An 18,332-nucleotide genomic window follows, 5' to 3' on the forward strand; every position below is an offset into this window, starting at 1 on the left:
TTCTTGTACATCTTCTTGTGAGTTTATAGTGAATTTGACAATTCCAGCACAGTAGTCCAATTTTTGTCTTATTCCACGAACACTGTAATTGTTGTCAGGATTGTTGGTTGCATTTCTATGAAGGACTAACATTTGCAAACACAATTGGTCTGTACTAGTTATATTTGAAAATTTGAATGGACCTGACAGTCTTGTGTCAAAGTCATTTGTTTGGAGTGTTTGTTGCTAGTTGTTAGTTGAGTTACTTTAACCAGTAGATTCTTCTTTGGTTGTGGTACTTGATGAATTATTAGTTTCTTTTTTTTTTCTTTGCTTGAATTGTAGTGACATCCTGTATGGTTTCAGTATGAAGTAGTTTTCTTTTACAATGTTTTGCTTTTTGTGGAACAGGATAGGTTTTTAGATGGGGGTTTGGAGTGAACTCAACCTATTGTATTCTAGAATGCAAGGAATATCTGCATTTACTTTACTTGCATCAAAGTTGATTAGAAATAGCCCGTCAGGTGTACAGAAGCGTGATAGTGCTACATACCTAATGCCTTCTTTAATGACTGTGCTACCAATATCTATTAATGCTTTATCTAGGGTAAGACCTTGTGATTCATGAATGGTAACTGTGTATGCTAGAGTTAGGGAAAATTGTTCTCTGCGTACATACATGTCTTTGAAAAGAAGGAAGAGGGCTGTTGAGCATCCTATCCTTTTATCTTCTGATAGTTTTTCAAAGAGAATATTGACAAATTGAATGTTGTTGTCACATGGGTGTGTTTGAAAGCCAACAACTGTACCAAGTGCTCCATTAACTAGTCCTTGCTCCACGTCAAGGTTACGTTTACGCAATACTCTACAGTTTAAAAGATAATTTTAATATTTTCTCCAAGCCAGCTGTGCTGGAGAAAGAGTTTTCTAGGATATTTAGTCTTGTTGTGGCTTTTTGACAAATGGGTAGCGTCATACCATGTATGTCCAGTTTATCTGTGGAGCAAATTTCTATTATTGTTTGCATTTCTTGTTTCAACATTGTTTCATTGAATTTTGAACAGCTTGCAAGAGTTGGCATCAAGGACATACAATTGACATTTTTGTGTGCTAATTGTTCGATGACATCAGTAGCACATGAGTTATGGCCATTTAGTGCATGGATGTACCTGGTTTTTAATATTGATTGTGCTTCTTGTGATAGTACACCAACTCTAATACTTTTTAAAATGTTGGCGTATGTGAGGTCTGCAGACTGGCACATGTTTTCTGTTAATTCTCTGTATTGGAAATGTTGCCAAAGGTTGACATTTACTATGCTGCCAAGAATTTTACAGCCCAGTTTGTGCCCTAAGGTTTTAAAAATAGGTTCAGCTTTCACTGGTGTCAATTGAAGATCTCCGCAAACAATAATATGTTTTCCTCCAATGAGCTGTTTGTAGTCTATTTTGAGGACCTCTTGTAATCTGAGGTGAATCAAAGCCAACATTATGTTGGAGACCATGCTCATCTCATCTATTAGCAGCATTTTCATTTGTTTGAAAACACTGCGTAGTTCCATTGCAGCTTCTGTGGAAAGTTTGTAATAGTCTAATTTGTTTTTGTGTTCTACTGGAAGGAGTAGTAATCGGTGTAAAGTGACACCGCCTATGTTGTAGGCAGCTAAATCTGTGGGGTGCAGTTACAACAGCTGACAGTTTATTGTTTGTCAATTGTTGAAGGAACTTGCTGATGATTTTGATTAAGAATGTTTTTGCCTGAACCAGCTTCACCAGTCACGTATAACAGTATAGGTTGGTAGACTTGGCAGGTACAGTTTTTATTTTCATGTTCCACACCGTGTTCTATTTGTTTTGTTATTTCTTAGAAAATGCTATGCTGCTCATTGTTCAGTTGTAATTTTGGTACACCAAAGTTTTCTGAATCTTGTTCATACTGACACATGGGGGCCGATTCATGGAACAAAAGTGCGCCAAAAATTCCAGCGCAAGCAGGCGCAAAGAGGAAGGCGCTGCGCTACTTTCCCACTGGTTGTGCCCCAAATCCGTGCATGGCGCACGCTGGCGCACACATCTCCAAACAGCGTGCACTAAGCGCACAGCGAAAGCGCAGGTAGCGCAGCGCATACAACAAAAGTAGGCGGAACAGGGGGCGTAACACGCGGAATCGGGAATAACACGTGAAAAAGAAGGCGTAACGGGGGAAGTACTGCTGGGAAGTACACGGAACGCCCACACGCACGCGAACCGCACGTATTCATGGAATCGAATAGTGCAAACCCGCGCATGGGCAAAGACACGCACAGGTCTAAACACGTACTCCACACGAAGGCAGGCGTTAGCGTCCCTGCGCATTACAAAAGTGTGCACAAATAAAAAGCACGCATATACTGAGTGGGGTACGTGGATTCCTAGAGTTCGCGTGAAGTTTTACACGCGAAAGGGCCCTGTGTGAGTGGGGTACGTGTATTCCTGGGGTTCGTGGGAAGTTTTACACACGAAAGGTCTCTGTGCGAGTGGGGTACGTGTATTCCTGGGGTTCGCGGGAAGTTTTACACGCGAAAGGGCCCTGTGCGAGTGGGGTACGTGTATGCCTGGGGTTCGCAGGAAGTTTTACACGTGAAAGGGCCCTGTGCGAGTGGGGTACGTGTATTTCTGGGGTTCGAGGGAAGTTTTACACGCGAAAGGGCCCTGTGCGAGTGGGGTACGTGTATTCCTGGGGTTTGCGGGAAGTTTTACACGCGAAAGGGCCCTGTGCGAGTGGGGTACGTGTTTTCCTGGGGTTCGCGCGAAGTTTACACGCGAAAGGGCCCTGTGCGAGTGGGGTACGTGTATTCCTGGGGTTCGCGGGAAGTTTTACATGCGAAAGGGCCCTGTGCGAGTGGGGTACGTGTATTTCTGGGGTTCGCGTGAAGTTTTACACGTGAAAGGGCCCTATGCGAGTGGGGTAGGTGTATTCCTGGGGTTCGCGGGAAGTTTTACACGTGAAAGGGCCCTGTGCAAGTGGGGTACGTGTATTCCTGGGGTTCGCGTGAAGTTTCACACGCGAAAGGGCCCTGTGCACGATACGTCACAGACGCGCTTACGCGCTAAGGGCCTTTGGTCCAATGAAATAGCGTACGTGTGCTGACACGCTTAAGTGCTAAGGGCCTTTCCTTGAATTACACACTGACGTGCAATTTTTTCACGAGCCAAATCACTCCGTATCAAGCTGGCCACGCGAAAACACACAGAGGACCATGCTCCTGCCCCGAAGGCCATTTTCCTGCCCCAAGAGCCCCGAGCACGCTCCCACCTGCCATCTGCTGCTGCCTGACTGCTTGCTGCCCACGTGCCCTGCTATTTGGTGTCTGCACATCAGCCATCTGCAGGGGTCCAGCTGCTGTGTCCACTCCTGCTGGAACAGAAGACTCCCGACTAGGATACCATCGCTCCACAGCCCAGCCCCAGGACACAGTGCCCACCCACGCCTGCCTCGGGGGACGCCATGTCGGGGCAAACACCATCAGCTTCAGTCAGAAGGAAGTTGGTGTCCTGGTGGAGCATGTCCTGGGTCATTATGATGCCCTCTTTGGAACATCACGCGCCAACAAGGAAGGACGGGATAGGATCTGGGATGACTTTGTGGTTGCCATCAATGCGGAGGGGGTGGCAACCCGCAACATCAAGCAAGTCAAGAAGCGCTGGGAGGATTTGAGGTCCAGGACCCTCATAAAGGCCCAGTGCCTCGTGGAGGGGGGCTGGAGCAGCATGAGTACCATCCAGATGAGGGTCCTGGAACGCATAGGCCCAGAGCTCCAGTCCCAGATCCTTCAGAGGCAGACCCGTCTGGAGTTGAGCGGTAAGTGGCCAAGCATTGCTGTGTGAGACAGGGCATGTTGCAGGGTGCTGGTTGTCTGATACTTGCCTGTATGTGTGACATAGGCATGTACTTATGTGTGTGTGCAGGGACATCATGGTCATGCATGTGAGACCAGTAATGTGTGAACCACATGGTAGGTGCATGTGTTACAATGCAACATGCGGAGCAGCATGCGGAATGCACACATTAATGCATGCCTGTCTCTGTTAATGGACATGGATGGGGTGTGAGAGATGGGTGCTGCTGTCATGGACATGGATGGTGTCCATGTCTGTGTGTCTGACTTGCGTGTCTGTGACTTGTAAATGGCATGGATGCATAACACATGTCTGTGACAATGTTCAGATTCACTGATGCAGCCTACTCATCCTTGTATCCACTGTGTCTGGGGTGTACGAGGCCAGATGGATGAAACTACGGTGGTGTGTGCATGTGATAGGCATGACCCATGATGCATGTGAGTTTCAAACCAGCATTGTATGTTTCAAGAGACCCTTGGACATGTATGCTAATGTTCATAGCATGCACCATACCTGTTACTGCATGTGTTTTGCCTGCACTGACCCATGTGTTGTGGAGGGACATGATGGAAGTGATGTTTGACAGTGCCACTCATCTGCTATTGCTTGCTGTCTAGGGGACCATTGTACAGTACCCTGATGCTTGTGTTCTATGTCTCCCTCTACACAGCGGCAAGTGATGAAGAGGGCGGAGACAGTGCTGTGGAGCTAAGCGGCGGGGATGCCCCCACCGGCCAGCGACGCAAGGCCTAGTCACCCTCCCAGAAATAACCATTGTCCGGGAGTGAGGGGACTGGTGCTGCGTCTGCCACTACGGCTGCAGCGGAAGGGGTGGGTGAGCCCCCACAGGGGCTTGCAACAGCGGAAGACGGTGTGGAGCCATCCAGGTTGGTGGTTTCCACAGAGGAGGAGGAGGCCGCTACTGAGCCGTACAAGGGGCCTGGTGGGGATGGTACCACTGGTGCAAGTGGTGCAGTACAGGGCAGGAGGCGGCACAGGTCACCGTGGAGGGGCCTGTGCATGTCACTGTCCCTGACACTGTGACTGCACCACCATGCACCAGCAGGGATGCCCCATTCCAGGCCCGTCCGCAGGTAGGGTGGATGTCCATGTCATCTGACACTCCTCTACCTGTGGACGAGGGGACCCCTGTCCGTATGGAGAAGGTCCTGATTGGTGTTGCATTGCGCACGTGTGACATTCGTGATGACGTGCGTGCTTCCCGGAGGAGCACGCACGTCATCATAAAGAGCAGCATGCCAATGTGGCCCAGTTGGGAGTGTCCATGGTCGGGGGTTTTGTACGTGTGTCGGCCACTCTGGCGGCCCTCTCCTCCTCTGTGGAGACTATGCGCCAGTCGTTCTCCATGCCGTCTTCCGGCTCAGATGCCACCAGGGCCCCCTGTGGTCCTGCCCTGACCAATGCAGCCAGCTCGGTGGGGATCCCATCCCTGCCACAGTCGGGAGTCGGAGGTCCAGCAGGGGTGGACACCCCAGCAACTGGACCCCAGCAGATGGAGGATGTGCTGGCATCATCGGACAGGGCACGTGCACGACGGCGTTGGTGGATTCCATCAGCCTGGATGCCGTCGTGCTGGCAGAGGCAGTTGCGTCGGAGGCAGTGGCAGGCTCAACGTGGGAGGCATCATGGCTCGGGGCCATCTACATCAGAGGGGCAGGCATCGGCCGGAGGGCAGGAGGAGCCTGGAATGGGAGTGTCTTCCGTGTGGCAGCGGTTGGGCCAGCAGATAGGTGCGGAGCGGCGGCGGACGGAGGAGGCACGGCTCACAATGATCAGGGCGGAGAACTCCATGCGCAGGGCGCTGAGGCGGGCTGAGTGCCTCGAGGGAATTCGCAGGGAGTTGAAGGTGGGCATGGCGTTATCCCTGCGAGACCTCGGGGCCAGAGAACAGGCCCGCCTCCAAGACATTGAACAGGAGTTCGATGATGCCCTGGCGCATGACATCAACAAGTGAGCCATTGGACTTGCCCGCCGCCATTGTATATAGTTCATTAGTGTTAAGTTTCATTTCTTTTTTCTTTCATTTTGGGCGCATGGACTATGCCCCACATTTTTGTATATAGTTAGTAATTAGGTAGGTTTCATTGTAGGTTTCATTTATGTCGTTGGGCTCATGGACCCTGGATTTGCTATTTGTACATAGTTTTACAGTGGATTTTTCTCCTTCATCTTTTTTTGTTTTTCACCATGGAGCAATGGATATTACGCTTTTCTTTCCCTTTGGATTTGCTTTGTTGGATGGTGACTTTATACACATTTTCATTTGGATTTATTTGGATTCTCATTTTATTTATTCATCATTTTTTGGGACATGCATTTTGATTATTATTGGCATTATTGTGTGTTTTGATTTCATTCCCTTCATTTTGACTTGAATACATTTTTGTTTCTTACTTCAATGTGTGGTCTTCTCTCATTGGTTTCATGCATGTCACAATGTGGGTTTTCTCAGTCATGTGTTGCCATTGTGTGGGTCTGACATACTTGTACTCATGCGCATACTGCTTATTTGTGATCTATCATGTAATGAGGATTTCAATTTGGAGTGGATGTAAAGCTTGGTTGGGTGTTTGGACTGGGGTGGCGTGGGGTGGGTTTGGGTGGCCATAAGAGCCAGGGATCTAGATTGTGATGACGTGTTGGCTGGGGGACATGTGTTGGGCCTGCTGGCAGGTGCCCCTGACTGCTGGGGGGTGGGGTGGCTGGGGGACATGAGTGGGGGCCTGCTGGCAGGTGCCCCTGACTGCTGGGGGGGGGTGGGCGGGCTGGGAGACATGAGTGGGGGCTTGCTGGCAGGTGTCCCTAACTACTGGGGGGTGGGGGAGCTGGGGGACATGAGTGGGGTCCTGCTGGCAGGTGCCCCTCACTGCTGGGGGTGTGGGGCTAGGGGACATGAGTGGGGGCCTGCTGGCAGGTGCCCCTTACTGCTGGGGGGTGGGGGGGCTGGGAGACATGAGTGGGGGCCTGCTGGCAGGTGCCCCTCACTGCTGGGGGGTGGGGGGGCTGGGGAACATGAGTGGGGGCCTGCTGGCAGGTGCCCCTCACTGCTGGGGGGTGGAGGGGGCTGGGGACATGAGTGGGGGCCTGCTGACAGGTGCCCCTTACTGCTGGGGGCTGGGGGGGCTGGGGGACATGAGTGGGGGCCTGCTGGCAGGTGCCCCTCACTGCTGGGGGGTGGGGGTGCTGGGGGACATGTGTCGGGGCCTGCTGGCAGGTGCCCCTCACTGCTGGGGGGTGGGGGTGCTGGGGGACATGTGTCGGGGCCTGCTGGCAGGTGCCTGTCAATGATGGGGGTGGGGGTGCTGGGGAACATGGGTGGGGGCCTGCTGGCAGGTGCCCCTCACTGCTGGGGGGTGGGGGTGCTGGGAGACATGAGTTGGTGATCATATTGCAACGTGACATGTGGCTTGGCTGGGGGGCATGCCCATGGTGGATGGGCTGCCTGTGGGACATGACCAGGGATGCAGGGTAGTCCCCTGTGGTGTGGGCTGCCTGCAGGGGCTGTGGAAGGGGTAGAGGGGACACCTGGGAGGACCCACACTGCCAATTCATGTGTAGGACTCCCCGCGCACCCCCGAAATTTGTGTTCCCCGCTCTGACAGCAAAATCGCTGTGAAACTTAATGCGCAGCCCAGTAATACACATACCCTGCTCCAATCGCGTGTGAAACTTCCCGCGCACCCCTGAAATACACGTACCCAGGCCAATCGCGTGTGAAACTTCCCGCGCACCCCTGAAATACACGTTCCCTGCTGAAATCGGGTGTGAAACTTCCCGCGCACCCCTGAAATACACATACCTTGCTGAAATCGCGTGTGAAACTTCCCGCGCACTCCTGAAATACATGTACCCTGCTGAAATCGCGTGTAAAACTTCCCGCACATCCCTGAAATACACGTACCCAGGCCAATCGCGTGTGAAACTTCCTGCGCACCCCTGAAATACACATACCCTGCTGAAATTGCATGTGCAACTTCCCGCGCACCCCTGAAATACACGTAGCCTGCTGAAATTGTGTGTGAAACTTCCCGCGCACCCCTGAAATACACGTACCCTGCTGAAATTGCATGTGCAACTTCCCGCGCACCCCTGAAATACATGTACCCTGCTGAAATTGTGTGTGAAACTTCCCGCGCACCCCTGAAATACACGTACCCAGGCCAATCGCGTGTGAAACTTCCCACGCACGCCTGAAATACACATACTCTGCTGAAATCGCATGTAAAACTTCCTGTGCACCCCTGAAATACACGTACCCAGGCCAATCGCGTGTGAAACTTCCCGCGCACCCCTGAAATACACGTACCCTGCTGAAATCGCGTGTAAAACTTCCAGTGCACCCCTGAAATACACATACCCAGGCCAATCACGTGTGAAACTTCCCGCGCACCCCTGAAATACACGTACCCTGCTGAAATTGCGTGTGAAACTTCCCGTTTACCCCAGTAATACACATTCCCCGCTTGGCTTTGCTGTTTGGCAGCCCTGTAAACTGGTCCAGGGTTAACGCGGCCCTTTGCGCTGGATTGGGGATTTTGATGGCTTTTCCTTGCGCTAGGGGCGTTCTTGGGGGCATAACTGGCGCTGCTGCAGGGTCGCTGCGCCACTCTGCGCTACGGCTGGTTTTGGAGGCTAAAATCCATGAATACGCTGTGCACGGAAATCGATTTTAGCGCACGTGGCTGGCGCAGACATTTGCACGCGCACACTGTGCGGTGAATGCGTTGTCGGAAGCGGCCACGTCACACTGTGCGAGCGAGAGAAGAGACAATCGGAGTCTGAACGTGTGCTCGTTGGTGCGGCTTGACGCTGACAGGGAACTTTCCTCTAGTGGCTAAGAGCCGGAGGCTGCGACCCAGAGACGACCCAGAGACGCGAGGCGCGAGGCAAGCTGAGGCGGTCCAGGGCGAACGTTTGTCCGCTCGCTCTGAAGGCTGTGTGAGCTGCAGAGATCTGGGAAAGCGGCGGAGTTGCGGAGCCAAGGCCCGGTGTGCGGGGCTTCCGTGGTGTTCCCACAATTCCTTATAGCTGACTCGAAGATCCCTTATTGGATTTTAAATTGCACGACGCAGAGGTGAGGAACAGCGAGTGAGGGTGAGCTGCGAACTGAGGGATTGTGCTAAGTCTCCACCCGCCCCTCCTCCCCCTCACGACCATCCCACACGCCAAGTGAGTTTTGGGCTGATGTGCCCCCGGGAAAATGATTTCCGGAGGTAGGCTCACCTAGGTGGTGGAGTGCCGCCTGCGTTAACTGGGTGGAGGGCCCGAGGGAAGCCGAAGCTGCAGGAAGTCGTATTCTCTGCACTGCACACGTCACCTGTGGCGTGTGGGGAGGCTGCCTCCTAGGACAGTTGTTCAACGGAGGGGCGGTGCAGGGCAGCACCTAGCGTAGGGGCACGCTAGCGGGCAAGGAAGTTGAGGGGCTAAGGGGTGTGGTTGTTTGCTGTGTCTCTGCCGTGATTCTGACGGGCTTTACCGGCTTAGACACGTGGGTATATCCCGCCTCGGTTGCCCTTTGTCACGTAGTCTGCGTGCCCTTAACTGAGCAGTCTAAGAGTTAGGCGGCCCCCACGATTTCTTCAATTGTAGTAAGGCGGCTTCAACATAGAGATGCAGCGGGGGAAGAGAGCTGCGCACTCTATTTATAGTTTGAGGAACAACAAGTCGCAAGCTCTGAAAGAGCCAAAGGAGCCCAGTAGAAAAGGGGCCAAACGCAGGAAGAACTCCAAATACGAACTCCCTGTGGCACAAGGGGCCATTATGGAGTTTTTTCCGGTGAACCCTCCTCCCAAGATCAACTCCACCATAATGGATGAAGGACCAGTGCAAGTGCCCAGGGACATCCAGTCTATTAATTCTTCCAACTTTGATGACATCGATAATAACTCCCTCCTGGACTTGTGCCTGACAATACAGAGAGGAATGCAGCCCTATACCCCACTGACTACATCAAGTGGTCTTCCGACTCAGAAAGACAACAGCATGAATGCTGGGGTGGGGGAGTATATTTCGGCGGGGCACTGCGAACGCCTCTCCACATCGCCGAACCTTGTAATGGCTTCGATGGAGGATGAGCCGGATCAGGAGACAATGGGGGGCAGGGAATCTGTAACCTGCGCCACTCAGCTCGCTGAGCTACAAACATCCATCGGTGCCCTCCAATTTGCATTAAAAATATTACTTCAGATGACGGGTCGTATTCTGGCAAATTCAAATTCCTTCTCATTAGCATTGGAATTGAAGAACATATCGAAAGAGGATGTGGAATACAATTTATCAGATGCCCTGCAAATGGCTAAGGAGATGGAAGGTAAGGCAGCCGAGAGGGAGGAGAGCGTGGCCCACGAGGCACTGGAGAATAACATCCCGATTGATGAGGTTCCCATTGAGGTAGCAGATCTTGATCTGAATCTCAGCCCACGGGGCCCCCTCTCACGGAAACAGCGGAGACTGGTAAAAAAGGCTCTTAAAAACAAGCCTGATAAAATGGGTCTCCCACGTGATACTGCGGGAAGTGGCCCCACTATTGAAACACGTTCCAAAAAAGCCCGGAAAAGGATGATGAGAGCGGCAGCCCGGGTGGCAGGGAAAAAAGGTTCTCTCGTAGACTGGCTGAAGCCCGTAGAGAAGCAAAACGAGGGGGACCCTGACTTCACTATGGGGGAGGACTCTGAACCAGAATGTGAATCAAGCATGTTAACTCAACCTGAGCCCATATATGAGGGACGGTTAGTGGGGGAACCATCGGAGCCCACACTGCCAGAGAAAACGAAGGATGCGCAGAAAAAGTCTACTAACCGCATCTGCTTCATTAAGAATCTATATCCGAGAGACGAACATCCCTGAACATTCTGAGTTATTGACCAGGCTCTATCACATCCCTCAACTCCGAGTCCTAAAATCAGAGGATTTCCTGTTCATTGAGCCATTATCAGGCCCGAATCCTAATGTTTCTGCTCTTCATTGCGTGTTCTTGAACACGGCACAATTGCTCAGAGATCATAAAGAAGAGCTGAGAGCAGTGGATATCGCTATTGACGTGGATCCGCAGGAGAAAGATCTTTCAGCAATCCATGAAGTCCCAGATATAACACCAAATTTGGAAAATGACTCCAAGTCGGAGTTAGGAGACAACCCGTTACTGGTCGGAGTACAACAGGCAATTAAGTCCTTACTGGAGTCACTTCCCAAGCTGATGCAGAAGCATTGAAGCCTATCATTATTATCATGGAATTGCAGAGGCTTCTCCCACCTACTGAGGGAGGAGGGCTCTGCAGAGCTTGTAGGCCAGCATAGCTGTATTTGTCTGCAAGAAACTTGGGCATTGGACCCTCTTTTTCTGGATGGCTATGTTACATACCAGTCACCAGCACGACGGGGAAGCAAGGGACGTCCCTATGGTGGCCTTCTCACGGGAATTGTCAACTCCATGATGTCGCGTAAAATTCAAAGCGGAGCTGAGGACCAACTATTGGCTGTAGAAGTTACTTACCCTCAGGATAAGGGAAGGGCTAAGTTTCTTCTCATCAACCTTTACAATCCCCCCGGAGCAGTGGCAAGAGACTCTCTGCAAGAGGCTTTACAAGATTTACTGTCTTCCTGGACATTGGGATCCAGCAATGCCGCAATTACGGTAGTTGGGGACTTTAACTGCCATATGGTCGATGAAACTCCCATTTCTTCCAATCCTGGCCTTAGCGCAAGATGTATGATGACCCATAGAAAGAGGGAGAAGGAAGGCCTGGGGTGGTTGCAACTGTTTGAATCTTGGGATTTGGTCATGATCAACGGCCGAACACCGGGCGACAGGCCGGGGAAGCACACTTGGTCCAATGGATCATCTCGGAGCACATTGGATTATATATTCATGTGCCCCTCGATGCAGACTAGAGTGGCTGACATGTGGGTAAAGCCAAACAGTTGGAGTGACCATGCGGCATTACTATGTACATTCTTGACCTCGATGCCAGACTCTCCTAAGCTAAATATTGGAAGCATTTCGACCAACTGTGCAGGAACCAGTATAGTTTGGTCGGAGAAGAATATCAGAGCGGTCTCTGAAGCACTTAAGCGGGAGATTGAAGAGGGCAGGAGTGACTTCCTGGCTATGTCTGTAAATGAAATAGAAGAGTGGATAACAGGATTTTCAGGCCTTCATGCAGCTATTAAAAAGGTGTATGCCATGAAAGAGGGAAATGTCCCTCTACCCTATAGTAGGAAAATTAGGGATGCTAAGAGAGGACTCAGAAGAATGATACGCACCCTAAAATCCCAGAATTTCTCTGGAGTTCTATATCGTGAGAAATTAAGAACGATTAAAAATCGATATAGATCAGAGGTGAAGAGTATCAAGATGACAGAGAAGAACAATTGTTATCAGCGACTCGTTAAAACCATCTGTGCCAGAAACTCTCGAAGCATCTGGGCACTCTTAAATGAGAACAGAACCAAGGCCAAAGGTTATGTAGCCAATCCTATTAATGTGAAAATATGGGAACAATTCCTCCTTAATCGCAATGAGGAAGAGGATGGGTCTGGGAGTTGCCCTAGGGGAATGCCTCCTGTTAATCAACACTTTGATGTCTCGCCTGGGGCAATACTCAATAAAATTGTGATTCTCAAGTCATCTAGAGCCCCAGGCCCTAATGGGCTAGCACATGTGGTGTTGAAAAGAAACCCGTCCTTTTGGGCAGAGTTATTATCGGTACTTTTTAACAAGGTCTTTGCACTGGGGGAAATTCCTCGATCCTGGCAAACCGCTATTCTGATCCCGGTGTTTAAAAAAGGCAACCGGACCGATCCTAATAATTACAGACTCTTATCCATGCTGGATGTCACTGGGAAACTCTTTGCCTCACTCTTGCTTTGTGAAATGCAAAAATGGGTTGAGAAAACTCGAATATTGAGTAGATTCCAATGCGGTTTCAGGAGGGAGTTTTCAACATCACTTAACCTTTTGTAATGGATATACTGCGTACGAGGGCACTTAGTAGGGGCAAGCCCCCTATGTACGCATTATTTATTGACTTTAAGGCCGCATTCGATTCGATCCCAAGAGCAAGGCTTTGGAACAAGCTTGAAGCATTGGGCTGCCCCATAGGTTTGTTATATTATCTCAGACTGCTTCACCGAGACACCTCGGTGCGCCTACGACTCAACCAGGAGGGCCATTCGACCCAAAATGTTAGGCAAAATAGAGGGGTCAAGCAGGGTTGTGTTACAGCGCCTCTTATTTATAACTTGTATGTACATGATATCCCTGCGACACTTGCGGAGGTCAATAACTGTCCACCAAAAATAGGTGATGCGTTATGTGTGGTCCTGGCGTATGCAGATGATTTGGTAGTCCTCGATAACACCATTGGTGGGCTGAGACGTTCTGCCCATGCCCTTTGGGAATACGTCAAGATCAATGGCCTAACCATCAATCTGGAGAAGACTAACGTTCTGAGATTCACTAGGAAAAGAGTAACCCGTGTGAATCTGACAGTACATAAACACACAATTTTGTACGCCCCGTTTTACCGCTACCTAGGAGTGGAAATAGAGCCTCTAGGTGACTATGCTCTATGCAAACAGGAACGTATTGCCAGGGCCCTTCAAGTGATCTCACTCATCGCATCTTTCACGAGAAAACAAGGGGGCTTTACTTTGTGGGGAACACGCCACCTCTATATGCAAGTTTTCGCACCGATGGTCATTTATGGTCTGGAATCGCTGCTGACGATGAATTTGGCGTGGCTCCAAGTGCTAGAGGGAAAGTTCTGGCGACGAATGTTGGGGCTTCCCCCAGGGGTCCCAATGGCCCTGATAAGATTAGAACTGGGCCTGCCTTCACTTAAAGCTATGGTACTAAAAAGAAGAACTGGGTTCTATCTTAAGATGACAAGTGGATCTCTTAACCCTCTGCTTATAGTTTTACATCAGGAATTAAGTAAAAAACTTACCACTTCGTCTTTATATAAAGATATGGGAAAATTCCTTAATGAAATTGGTTGGACTCTTAAAGGGACAAGTGTGACCAAAGAAATGTTAAATGCACTGGAGAAAAAGGTGGACCTTTGGGATTGGCTTGAGAACGTCGCTCATCTGGACACCCTCAAATCATACCGTTTTGTGAACTACAAATTGCGGCACCGTACTTAGCAACAAGGTCCCTTTGCAGGTTGGATTTTAACGCCTGCAAAAAGCAGGCGTTAAAATCGCCAACCCGCAAAGGGACCTCGTAATCAGGCGTTAAGGGGTTAACGGTGGCACCACCTTTTGCGGCGCCGTTAACCCCTTAACACCAGGGTTGTAATGAGGGCCACTATCTACCTTTATTTTCAGCTTGGGCTACGTGGTAGAGACACATGGTTTTCAAAGTGGTACTCCTGTTTGGGTAGGATGTGTCAGTAAATTGTTTTTCAAAATGTCTTGGCTGTTGGGATCATTTTTGGCTATTGTTTCTATGTCCTCATATGATTTGAGAACTCTTTTTCTAGATTTAGCAGGACCAAGACTTAGCCATACTATATTGTCAGATTTTCCATAAAAGGCAGTACCGGTTAAACGGTCTGCAGCTTCATAGCAGCCACATTCTCTATGAGAGAGCATGTTAATGCCAAAACTGTACAATTTCTGTGATAGTGTTTTGTCAGATGATATGTCATCCCAGAGGTCCTGAAGCTCTGTTTTCTCTGCTTTAGTTAAGTAGGCTGTGACATATCATGCAACTGCAGTGGAACATTCTGCAATGTACTGCACATCTATATTTGCATTCCATAGGAGGACAATGATTGCATTGTAATCATTGATGTATTTTGATTCTTCTGTTCTTTTTATGTAATATGTGTTCTTAGGTGATTTACCTTTGACACTATGTCTGACTGAAGACATGAAGTTGTTTACTTGACCTGTTACAGAAATGGAAACCAAAGCAGCATTTGGTGTAGTATTTCCTTTTTTTTATATTTGCGATGACAATATTTCCCATATTTGTGTCTTGGAAATTGTAACATTTGTGCAGGAAGGTCACTATGGCCCTCATTACAAGTCAGGCGTTAAGAGTTTAACGGCGCCGTCAGCGCCGTTAACCCTTAATGCGTGATTAAGAGGTCCCGGGTTTTAACGCCTGCTTTTTGCAGGCGTTAAAACCCATGCCGCAAAGTGACCTTTGTGCTAAGTATGGTGCCGCAATTTGCGGCACCGTACTTAGCGCCTTTCCCCATTCCCATTATGCCCTATGGGGAAAAAATGGGAATGGGGAAGGGTAAATGGTGAATGGGGAATTACCGCCCCACTCACCTTGGAATGGGGCGGTAATTCCGCCATCCACCATGCCGGAGTACGGTATGGACCATGGTGCTAATAGCACCATGGTCCAGCGCCGGACTTGTAATGAGGGCCTATGTGTTGTTTGTGAAGGGATTTCACAAGTGACATATATATGGAATAACTGCAAAGCAGTGGCATCACTGTCCTGACCAGATTTAGGAGCATGTGGATGTGTGGTGCTCCTCTGGCTTGGTATTCTTTCCCCCAAAGAAGTGTAGAACTTCTCTGAGGGTAGGAACAGTCTTATTACAAATAAAGTGTTGCATAGCAATAAAGCGATGATGGAACTATCTTGATACATTTACAAGATCTAGAGAGCAGAGTTCTCCTGGTGTTTTTATATCTATGCTTGTTTTATTTTTGTTTGCTATGCGTAGGAAATCGTGTAAATCTTCAGATGCATATTCTGCACAACTTAATGTAACAAACCAAGTTGGTGGGCCAAGGTTTCTTATCATACAGCGTACATCTCCGTGACGTCGGAACCAGTATTCTTTTGTACCTTGCATGTTTGCTAAAAGATTTATAATACTTGACTTTAAAACCTCATCTTTGTCTTGCACATTTCGTAATAATTGTATAGCTGACATATTTTGAAAATGGGTACCTGATTTTAATGTGTGTGCAACTCCGTAGCATAGAGTTGCTAGTTCACTTTCAAAGAGAAGTTGGAATAAGTATTCCACATTTTGTCTGAATCTGGGGTCGTCAGAATACATTCGTAGAGAGTGATATTCTGATTCTGTTATCTGTGTGGGTCTATCATCTTACCTTCCTCCTTTTGCAGTAGGAAAGAGTAGAGGAAAGGCCCATGCTTCTATACTTTTTCCCCATATGCTGATTGCAGATCCTTTGACTTGTCGCATTTGGTACGTTTCCAGTGCATTATCTATAGTGTCTTTAGAGTGTAAAGGATGAATTGTATAATGGTCTAAATATTGGATTTTGTAGCAGGATTTAGAAGTTCAAATTGACCAGTTTCTGAAGACTCTTGAATTATTTCAATGGTTTCTCTCAGATTTTCTTCAATATTAATTTCTTTGTAGTATTCATTGTTGTTTTTAAGATATTGCAGGGCTTGTCTAGTCTAACTTTATGTAAGTCCACGAGTTGCTGCCACATTTATTTTGTCTTTTGTAGGTACGTCATTTACTAAGACAATTAAAGATTGATCTATTGGCCATTGCACACTTAGAGTGTGTACATTTTCTATGAGTTCTAAACTAAACTACTTTGCCACAAATGCCTTTGACTAATTCAGAGGGAGGTCATTTTGCAGTTTTTGGTTGGAGGCGTATTATTGCTAGAAATGCATGTACTGTTTGAATTATGATGCTCTCATATACATTTAGTTGTTGCAGGGGTTTTGGTATTCCAAGGTATTTGTGATGGCACATGGAGGTGTATGGTTGTTGTTAAGTTTTGCAGTGCAGTAATTGCAAAGTATTAAGGGGTCAGTAATGTCATATTTGTTTTCTGCTATAAGGTAGAGGGCTAATTGGAACCATTTGGAATCTTCATTGTCTTCTATTTTGTTTGTTATGTCTATAGTTTTTGTGGTACTTTTATAAGAAGTCCTACGGCAACAGACACACATGATTTGGTACTTCAGCTGAGTTACTCTTAAACTTTAATTTTTCTTTTTTATATGTATTTAATAGAAGTTTGCTATTTGTACAGTAGTTGCTAGTTTGTTGTACATCTATTTTATTTTGTAAATGGCTTTCAATTCCAAAATATTTTCTCTGGATATTCTCTATTTCTTTGAGTAGTTGACTGGCTGTACCATGTAGAAGATTGTTATTTAAATTGGCTAGTGCGAAAGCAGGACTTTTAGCATAGTAGAGTTTTTGGACTAGATTTCTTATAGTTGAATGATGTGTTGATATCATTTTGATATGATGGAAGGTGCTTTTGCAAATAGGTCCTGAAATGCAGGCTAATGAATGTCCTTATAGTCCTTTGTATTTGCGCACTGGGCAGGCATCCATATTTTGTTGTAGTTTCATTTTGATTTTGTCTTTGCTTTTTACATACTGATTGTAGAACTGGCGTAAAGATTTGAAAGATTTTTTGGCAATGTTACACATTGATGTGCACAGACATTTGTAGACTGGACGTTTTGGAGTAGAATGGGGAGGTTTTACTGAGTTTCCTGGGGATATTTTTGTGAGCAGAGTTTCTTGTTCCATAATGGTGTTATTAAGTTATGGCAATCAGGGTTGTTTGCTTTTATTTATATGCTTCTTCCTTATAATATGGTTCTGTGCTCGTGGTGTGACTCCATTCACCTCCACAGATGTTTGAGAAGATATTTTTGTTGATATTCCGTTTATTGAGAAGTCTATTTGTAGTTTAGTAGTTTGTTTTGTTAGTGGTCATCCTGTTTAAATCTAAAATAAATAACTTGCTTTTGCACTGTCTACGAGAGCTTCTAGAATTAATTTTCTACGGTAGGTTTTAAGGGTTTTAAAAGGTTCTGAAGGACTCTGTGGCGGAACATTTTTTGTAAAACATTTTTTTTTGTATGCTTACTCGCCGCTACATCCAGATTTATAGGTGCAGCGTTAGCAGTAGTGGTAGCTGAAGTCTTGTTAATCACTTTCTGTTTTCATTTTACATTTTGATAAAGGAGGGAAAGCTTTCTGTACTGGAAGCTTGTTTTGTTGCGCTTAATGACTGTATTAGCTGTTTTGTTTGAACTTTTTGTACAAAACCTGCTAGAGATGGATGCTTTCTATGAAGATGCTTTTTGTTAGGCATTCTTTGGGGTCTGTTTGAGAAAAAAAGAAAGTGTGGGTTGGGCAGTTGAGCAGTGTATGTGTTCTTTGTGCGTGAGTGTCTGAGTATAATGGTAAGTATGATTGTGGAGGTGTGTGATTGTGGAATGGGCAGCTACATCATGTTTGGGAGGCTATTCCTGTATTTCTGTGCTACTATACTGGGCTCCAGATGACAAAATAAAGTATGCATCTGGTAAGGGGAAGCAGTAATACTACATCTAATGGTAAAGGGTTAATACATTTGTTTTTTTCTACAATACTAAAATGCTAGTGTGTTTGAGAAACAGTTAGAACATTATGTTAGTTTTGTACTTACTTTTTTGTATGGAACACGTAAGTTTCTTCTAAGTCC

The sequence above is a fragment of the Ambystoma mexicanum genome, chromosome 1p (genome assembly GCF_040938575.1).
Source record: "Ambystoma mexicanum isolate Mex_15411 chromosome 1p, UKY_AmexF1_1, whole genome shotgun sequence".
Classification (NCBI taxonomy): domain Eukaryota; kingdom Metazoa; phylum Chordata; class Amphibia; order Caudata; family Ambystomatidae; genus Ambystoma; species Ambystoma mexicanum.